This window comes from Emydura macquarii, unplaced genomic scaffold, assembly GCF_026122565.2.
Source record: "Emydura macquarii macquarii isolate MOO-44397 ecotype Brisbane River unplaced genomic scaffold, CSIRO-AGI_Emac_v2 contig_1551, whole genome shotgun sequence".
Classification (NCBI taxonomy): Eukaryota; Metazoa; Chordata; order Testudines; family Chelidae; genus Emydura; species Emydura macquarii.
Genome location: NW_027131688.1, coordinates 17921294 through 17930923, shown reverse-complemented (window position 1 = coordinate 17930923; position 9630 = coordinate 17921294). Strand labels below are relative to the sequence as shown.

General features: G+C 45.7%; 1 protein-coding gene across 2 annotated transcripts in view; it reads left to right on the top strand.

The window, feature by feature from the left end:
• The first annotated feature begins 2617 nt into the window (after positions 1-2617).
• The window catches only part of LOC137157603 (inverted formin-2-like), a 33720-nt gene continuing 26707 nt past the window's right edge, over positions 2618-9630 (top strand). For both annotated transcript variants that reach the window (XM_067554971.1, XM_067554972.1), the window contains exon 1: positions 2618-2737. The gene's annotated coding sequence lies outside the window, so the exon portion shown is untranslated. The remainder of the gene's footprint in view (positions 2738-9630) is intronic.

Genomic DNA, 9630 nt, shown 5'->3' with positions numbered 1-9630 from the left:
TTCACTTCAGTGGGGCAGAATTTTGTAGTGTAATGGCCAATGTTGTTGCAAACAGACACATCTCAACTCTATAACTGTCATAGTCCTTAACTCTTTTTCCTTTCTCTGATGTTGGTGAGCCTTGTCCTTCATTTCTACATTGGATGATAGAGAGGTTCTCTCACAGCCCAGTCATTCTTTTGCATAGTCACGTTTCCTTTCTTTCCTAACTGATGCACTGAGCTGGTGTGCAATGTGCACCTCAAATCCTGGATAGGAAACAGCACGGCCACTGATAAACTTTACAGTAGAATGGGTGAACTAAGAGCAGCTGAGGAAAAAACTCAGAGAGTCCCTGGTACAGCTCAGAGCAGTTCCAAATACATCACTTTGTTCAAAAAATAACAACAATGTGAAGGTTAAGAGCTGTTACTAAGAGCTGCAGTTCTCCTTCCCCCTACCACCCCAAGAACTAAAGTCACCCTCCCCCCCCCCCCCCGAAAAAAGTGTTTTATACAAGCAAATGCTAACATCAAAATCTCACAGATCCACTTTTGCCATAGTCAAGTTTTACAGATTTCCAAAAGTTGCGTACTTATCCTGTAATCATCGCATGACGTAAATCAAGGGTCAGAAGACTTGAGTGTTCCCCAGCCCACAGCAATGGTATTACCATTCAGGCATTGCAAAACAGCTTTATCCTGCCTTTCAGTTCAGTTTTTCTCCTTCTCCAGAATTTGTTTGTCATGTGAGGTCATGAGTGAATTGCTCATCAGCTCTTAGTATGAGGCTAGGATTGCTATGCTGTGATTGAGTCAGCTCCCCATAACTCCCCTATTAAAGGAGACAAATGTCCTCATCCCCTCTGTTAAGCAGAAAAGGGCAATGCATCCTCTTTCCCCAGTCCTATCCCTTTTAATAATAATAATGCTTAGAAGGTAAATTAAGCCTTATTCCCATTTTACAGATGGAGAAACTGAGGGACTGAAGTAACTTGCCAAAGGTCATTCAACAGCCAATGGCAGAAGTGGGCACAGAATCCACACCACTAGAATCCTAATCTGCTACCCTACCCACTGGGCCTCACAGAATCTATTTAGCCTGTTCCGATCTTCTGCAACTTCCCCCTCACCTCCTTTTTCCTCTCCTCTCTATCCCCCCTCCACTCCAGCACCAGATTAAAGAGGGCTCCAGGCCCCATAGTCAGAGGGAGCCCAAAAGAATAGTGAGTCAGTGTCAGAGTAGTAGATAAGCACATAGGTGCCAGCCAGCTCCTCCCTGGTGTGGACAATTGCACCTGGGAGGAAGAGAAAGATTGTGGGAATCATGGCTCACCCTTATCCATCTGCCCACTGACTATCAAAGTGGCATGCAGTCCTGCAGTCACACCAGATTCAACAAGACGTGGTTGCAGCAGGGACCAGAAATGCCTTTTTCCATCTGTGACTAGCATAAAAATCCCACTCATTCCTCTCAGACATGGACAAGGTGATACCTGGGATAACTGTGGAAGATACAAGGGCATTGCTGTGGTTCAAAACCAGGTCTTATGCAGAACAGGTAGAGAGGAACAGATCACTGCCGTGAACCATTCACTGGACTCCCATTCAGTACCAGACCCAGGTTTAGGGCCTTAACCTTCAAGGGTCTCAATTAGCTCGAGAGCAACTATGCTGGGGATCATGTCTCCCTCTGCTCAATCTCAAGTGATCAACAAGAATAACAGAATGGATGGCAGAGAGATGAAGTTCTCGAGCAGGGGCCTAGGTAAATCCTCAGGGAAAGGGATCCAGGAGTGGAATTCTCTGCTGCACATCAAGCTGTGTTCACACTGTCTCACCTCCTTTGGCTCAGAAGCAGGCCCCAACAGAGGCAGTACACTGATCAGTAAAACAAAACCTCTCTCGGGAAGAGGAGACTTTACCCTAGACACACGGCCATAGGTGCACCAGCCCCGTGCATGGTAGATGCAAGGAGGACAAGAAGAAATCCATCCTACTGCTTTGGCTCTTCTGCTGAGTTTGCTTCACACAACATTGGTGAGGTGGCAGCTCTGGATATCCCAGCAATGGCCAGGGAAGCGGAGACACTGGCTGCCCAGCCCACACCCCTGTGGATGCCACAAGTTCCCCATCATTTTCTGTCACCTGTGGAGCAGGCTTTATCTATCCTTTCCCCATCATCTGTCCACCCCTTCCCCCATCCTCCCCTTCCCCCCTCCTTTCCCTGTCTCTTCCCTCTCCTGTTCCCGGGCCCGGGGGAGGGGGGGGACCGAGGTCTCTTCTCTCCCAGCTGCTGCGAGCGAGGCCCTTGCACCGCAGTTTTGCCGCAGCGCGGGGAGCCGCAGCCGCGGCTGGGAGGTGCCCGGCACCCGGCGCTCCCTGCACACATCTCCGGAGGTGCCCGGCGACCGGAGCGGCTGACGCTGGGCTGGGCTGGGCTGGTAGGACCCGCCCTGTGCGGGGCCCGGGCTGGGGGCCCGTCGGCAGGAGCGGGGCGGGCGGGGTGGGGCTCCTTCCACGTGGGACGCTGGCTGGGCAGGGGCAGGGCAGGGCAGGGCTCGGAGGCGATCGCCCAGCACAGCGCCTGGTACCAGCTGGGCTGTGAGTTCTGTGACTGCCTCTCCAGAGCTGCCCCGCGCCCGCCGGCGGGACCCCCCCGGGCACGGACTGGAAGCAGGGAGACGATGAGCCTTGCACTCCCGGCCAGCAGCAGCCGCCTGCTGTGAAGGAGAGAAAAACAGCGCAGGGAGAGCTGGGTAAGACCATCCTCTTCCCCCTAGACCTTGGGGGGCTGCTGCTGCGAGAGACGGGGAGGGGGGGTCGGAAAGTGGCTAGCGAGCCGGTGACTTGGGTTTTCCAGGGCTTGGGGCTGCAGACTGGGTTCTGGGCAGACGCACAGGAGCTCCGCACGTGTTCAGCGCGGCGGCGCCCGGTGGAGGCAGCACGGTTCCCTGCAGTACGCCCTGCCGGATTCTCATCCGAGCGATGCAGTCCGCTGGGATTTCTGTTTTCTTTTGAGAGAATTGTGAAAGGTCTGCTTGTCTCCCACTCTGCTGTGCAAAGAATTCCAGAGTCGAGGGTAAAAAAGATCCGGGCTGGCACGTCCTCCTTAATTCAGGGTGGCGTGCCAAATAAAAGAAAAAGAATCGGATTGACTGGTAGCTCGCCTGTACCGTCAGTTTTATGCGTTAATCCCCCCCCGATTTTGTTGCTTTTTTTTTAATATCAGATACAGTGTAAAAAATAGTATTTTTAGACTTGAATTTGTATGGCAGGGGTGGTTTTTTTGCAGTTGTATTTTGTAAAATGTTCCTATATGAAAGGCCAGATTCTGGCACCTTACCCAGGGGGTATTACCCTGCGGGTGATCCCATTCATTTCAGGTAAAGTGTCAGAATCTACCCCTTACAAATGCCGTAATTCACTGTTATGGGCTATCATGTAATTACATGCTTTAAAATATTATCATAATTTACTCATTCTGTGCTGCAGGCTAAATCAGAACTATTATGATCTTCATACTGGATTACTGACTTTCTAGAGTACAGCACAGCAGGGTCATTGCAAAGGCCATACGTTATTTAAAATTAAACAACTCAGTTTTGCAATATTTTCCAAGTGGGGAGCAATCAATCACCTGTAGGATTTAATTTGTGAATGCTTTAAAAGCTGCTCTGAATTTTTTTTTATTTATTTTTTTTTGTACTTTGTGATCGAAAACACAGTTGGCAGATTTCCTGGAAACATTTCTAAAGTAAAAATGACACTAGTAGGTGCTGTTTGAGCCAGTCTTAGATGAACGGCTAAATGGATGTATAGGCTGACAGATTTGCTGTCTCTAAAGATGTGGTCCTTCTGGAATAGGGTGAGGCACATTGGTTGTGGAATATAGGGAAGTTTCATCTTCTGCTTTCTGTGCTAGCTCCAGAGACATACCATATCAACACCATGCTTTCAAAAATTGTTTTTGAAATAATGTATCCTGTCTGGCATTTTTCAGTGCAGCTTTCCCATATCCTGCCCCACCCATTCCCGCGTGTGCACATACACATCCCCACCACCACCCCCACATTGCCATTTCCCAGGATGTTTTTGCTGACATCCTAGCTTCTGAAGGGATAACTTCATCAGATCATCAACAACCTAAGATGAGTTCCAGAGCCATGAGGAATATCAAGGTATTCTCTTGACATCCTAACTATAGTCTCAGGCAGGAGAAACTCTCCAAAATCCTGCTTGAGGTTCTGATTCCCAGCGTTATACCCATTTTATGAGACTCATGGCACTTGCCACAGGCTCCTTGGACTGAGAATACATACATGCCAAGAGACCTGAGGTGACAACTCCTCTGGGTGGGCAAACCCCAATCTGAGAAGCACATCAAACAAAATATTTTGTAGCTTGCACAGTACTCAGGCTTCACACTGTTGGCCACATTCATTCCTGGTGTAAAGGAACTGAACTGAAGTGAGTGGAGTTACACTAAGAATGAATTTGGCCTGCTGCATTTGCCAGGACTCTGACATCTGTTTCTCAATAGTCAGACTCAACCCTATTTGATCCTTGTTGGCTTGATTTTCCATTATACGGAGGCAAAGTAGTTGATGTCAGATAAGAACTAGAAACATGGTATGCAGAAATGTATCAAGATAGCTGAAAACTTTTTTCTGTCTTGTAATAAATTAATAGTTCTATCAGACTCATCAAAGGATCTCACTTTACAAACATTAATTTTAAAGTCTCACATGACCATTAATAGATGAAGGATTTCTTCCACCACTATATAATGGAGCCCCCTTTGGTGTAGAAGATGGGAGCCGTTGATAGCTTCACAATGGATCAGGAATAAACAACATATCCAGTTAAAGTTCCCCTGATGTTTTAGGAGGCAGAATGTAATTATCTGAGCTGCCGTTCAACTGCCAGGGTTACTACCTCTGTACTTACAGAAAGTGTTTATGGGTTTCTATCAGTAACGATTCAGAACAGACTGCCATCTACTGAATCACCAATGCCACTTTATGCGGCATCTAACTGGCCCATGGAGGTCTGAACATTCAAATACAGCACAGACCCGTCCCTGCCTAATTTTATTAGGTTTGACAGCAACACAGCACAAGTTATGACCACCGTATACACACATGCAGGGTATGTCTACACTGCAACAAAACCCTTGCAGCTGACCCATGCCTGCTGACTTAGGCTCACTGGGCTCAGGCTGCGGGAATATACAATTGCAGTGCAGACATTCAGCTCAAGCGGGAGTCTGGGACCGTGCTAAGGGGAGGGTGAAGCCCAGTCTATATCCCAAGCCCAAATGTCTACACTGCAATTTTATAGCCCTGCAGCCCTAGACCTCCCACTCCCCACGTGCCTAAGTCAGCTGACGTGGGCCAGCCACAGATGGTTTATTGCAGTGTTGACAAACCACAGAGCCTAGGAATTATCCATGCTTTTGATACACTTATGGTCCTGCATTACTTTTTACCTGATTGAGTAAAATTGTTAAATATTTTGTAAATTCTAACTGTAGTCTGACAATGTGATTTAACACCTTTCTAACTTTGGGGAAGGACTCACCACTTAATTCTTATAACATTATCCAAGTATTTTCCTTGTCGCTTTCACACCACTTTATTATATGTCTCTAATTCACAGCTAGAAATAGAACTCAGGTTTATTTTCCTGTTTTATGGTATAATAGGGATGCTTATAAGTGCTGTAGTACCAACATTGACTTTGTCTTATAAGGTGGATAAAAAAGTACTGAAAGCACAAAGTACAACATGGATTTTGCAAACATTTCTTTTTTAAGATACTTGGGAGGCCCTCCTATACTATGGTGTAAAATGCCATGCAAATACTTACATAGACGATTAGATCAAATCAGTAAGGTTGAGATTTGGCCTATTGCCCTTAACATTATCCCATTGATTATAGTTAATTTGGCTGGCATTGTTTCTGTTAGTTCTGCTGTGGATTTGGGCGTGGGCTCTGACGCCATGTTCTAGTTGTTCCAGTTTCGGAGCTGTGCTGGTAAAATACTAATGAAGGAACAATTAAAAGAATCTTGTAAAAGAGGTGCATCAAATACTTGTGTGAGTTAACCAGGCAAGTAAAGTTTCTAATCAGAGGCTGGGCACCATTTGTTTTTCCTGGGAAAGTGACTGCTGTATAACATACAAATTTCGTAATTGCTTCCAGATGTCGACAACTGTGGCTGCGTAGCCAATTTTATGGAACTGAATGTAGAAATAAGTACAAAGAGGGTGTATGTATTCATCTGCTGTTGAGTCATAGCACATGCATATGCAAGAGTTATTGTAGCTGCATATAACTGGCTGTATAATGTGACAGATGAACATTAGTTGTGATTCGTCAGCGTAGTCTTTTATCCCTACAGAAAGTTTACTAATCTTTGTTGATTACCAGTATGATAATTTTTCCATTTGATACAATGATCAATATTGTTTCCAAGTGAAGCTGTTTCTAACAGCCTGGCACCCTACCTGACATTTCGAAATGCTTCAAAACACTGAAGTCAGAAATAAATGAAAACATAGGATTTCATGATATACTTTAAATGATCTTAGGAAGCCTGTGAATGCATAGAGGGCCTGACAACAAAGTCAATGGAGTTATACTGGGCAGGAATTGGATGCAAGGAATAAAATCCTGGCTCACTGAAGTCAATTGGAGTTTCGTCATTGATTTCAGTGGGACCAGGATTCCCAAGTATGGGTCCCAAGTATGGTTGAAAGGGTCCCAGGTATGTTCCACTCATTGTGGTTATAGTTATGACAGGTGTCACTGCTAAAGATCATCTCCCAAGTTTTTTGTCTTAGTACATGAGCACATTTTTAGTCTTAGAAGACATGCTTTTGGTGGTGTTAGTTTTTGGGTTATATATATAAAGTTCTGTGTAGAGGGAACTATGCCAGCAGATGAAGAGTTTGTTCTCTGCTTTGGTGTCCGATTAGGGTCATGGGCCTGATCGACACTTAAAAGTTAGGTCACAATAGGTATGGAACTCAGGGGTGTGAAAAATTAACCCAGCTGAGTGCTGTTGTTAAGCCAAGCTACTCCCCGGTGGAGGTGGAGTTAGGTCTATAGAAGAATTCTGTCAACCTAGCTTGCCGTTTAGGGAGGTGGAGCTCCTGCATTGACAGAAAAACCCCTTCTGTCATTGTAGGAAGAGTCTACGAAATGGGTTTGTCTACACTCGTGGTTATGCCGGCAAAACTTTGTTGCTCAGGGGTGTAAAAACCTCCCCTCCTGAGTGATATAATTTTTGCTGGCATAAGCATGAGTGTAGCCGTGTTATAATAAAACCACATAATAAAACCACATAAACGAGCATTGGCTGTTGTGGTGGCAGAGTGTCTCCCACTGACATAGCGCAGTCCACACTCACACTTTTGCCGGCAAAACTTGTATCGCTCAGGGGAGTGTTTTTTTTTTCACACCCCAGAGCAACAAAGTTTTGCTGGCATAGCCGCGAGTGTAGACAAGGCTTTAGGCGCCACAACAGCACAGCTGCAGCACTGTAGCTGTGTGGCTTTAGCACCCGTGGAATAGACATAGCCATGGAGCTTCAGGCCAGAAAGGTCCACCAGACCACCTAGTCTGACCTCCAGCACGTCACAGGTCACCTAATCCCCACCTAGTTACCCTTGTACTGAGCCCAATAACCTGTCAGTCGAGTCTGCTACTGCTTGGCAAAGGGGCAATGCTGTTATCAGAACAGTAGACTGGGGTCAGGAGAAGGGGCAACAATGAGTATCTCAAAGCATCCGACCACCACAGGATTTTTGTTCACTTGAGTGTTTCTGGCTTTGGAAAGTTGAACCATGTTTTAGTGAGCCAGGACATCAAAGCCTAAGGATAGGAGTCGCAAGAAGCGAGTTAGGCAGAATGCAGTCCAGCTCCATAGTGTGCAAGGCAGGAGACTCAATATACGGAGCAAGACTTGTCCACGGCCCTTGCACAAGTTGGAAGGGCTGGAAGTAGATTTCCCACATTCTTGGTAGAACCAGAGACATTACAGTCCTTGTGGCCAGAGCAGCAAAGGGACTAATTCCTTCCTGTTCTCCTAGGAACATACACCACTTCCAAAGGGGCAGGGAGGAGGTAGGGCAATCATACCACCCCCCTTTGTATTAGACCTCCCCGCTAGTGCTTAATCTGTAATGAAAGAGGTGCTGGGGCTCAAGCAATTAGGTACTGGGGCATGAGCAATATTTTTACTTTCATAATTGACGCGGCAAGTCTAAAGGTGCCAGGGCTCCTCCCTGGCAAGCCCTGGCACAAATTAAGTTGTGCTCCCAGCGCACACAGGCAGCATCTTCCTAAAGGCTTGAGGCACAATCCTCCCGTGCATCTACATGCAGCCGTGTGTCTCTGCACCAATTCCAGCACAAGGCTGCACATAGACGCCCCAGCCGTCTTGGCTGTCCAAGGAAATGAATGAAGATGACATCGTTTTTTACTTAGCTGAGCCAGGTCTGTTTGTCTTGATATAGCTGGGAAGTAACTTCATTACACTCCATCCACTGGCAATTAAACTGAATTATTTTTAACAAGGTTTCTCTCCCTGTGCTTCTTATTCCATGTTGGTTTTATCTATCTGCAAGCTGTCTTCTCCTTATCCCTTTGGATGTCGTTCTCTTCTATCAAGTCATGCACATCCACCCCAAAAAGGAATATGTTGTATTTTCTGTATGAAGAAAACATTTGCATCATCATTTGTTAGAGCCTCCAGATGGAAACATAGGCTTATCTATGCAAGATAGTTTCATTTTGTAAATAGATTTTCTTCTATAGTTCTGCACCCAGAAGGCCTGACTATCCATTGCCTTTGCGTAGTCATTTACAATAGTGCATGGTGGCAGTAAAAAACTACCATTCAGAGGCTTGTCTACACACCAACTTGACCCTGTTTAATTCAACTGAGTTAGTTAAACTGCTTTTGCACTGGTTTAACTAGATTAATTTAAAATCACACCTTCAGTTGAACTAGTGCACCTCTGTGTATAGACAGGTCCTGCTTGGGTAGTATTTTACACCCATTTTTCACAGGTATAAATGACCCCGGAAGGTGCAGAGCACTGGAGAATCAGGCATCTTTCCCTATCTGATCCAAACCAAAATGTTATCTTCCAGAAGGCCATGATACCCCCATCAGTCTAGGCCTCTTTGCCTTACATCTGATTCCCAGACCACTACTTCATCTATGTGAACTGTCATCTTCTAGGTTTTTTTTTTTTCCTAATGTTAATTATCAGAAGCTATTTTGCTTTCAGTTAGCAGTAGCTTTCTCTCCTGTAAGCATGGACCTCTTGTTCTCCAATGGCTGTATACACCATCTTTATTTAATCATACCCAGCAACCTCCACTCCCACTTTAGTTTCTCATTCAAAACCTCATTATAGGAGCCAGTCAATGGAATTGTACTTTTCTGGTGTTACTTCAGCAATGTGATAGTCATTCATAGATTATAAAGCAATGGGATCACTGTAATCATCTAATCTGACATCCTGTATAACACAGGCCATAAGGCTTCCCTGAATTAATTGACTCTTCTAGAGAGGTGCCTGCCATTCTCTGTCACAGTTTCTATTGTAAAATGCAGGTTTTTGGGTGGTAGCTA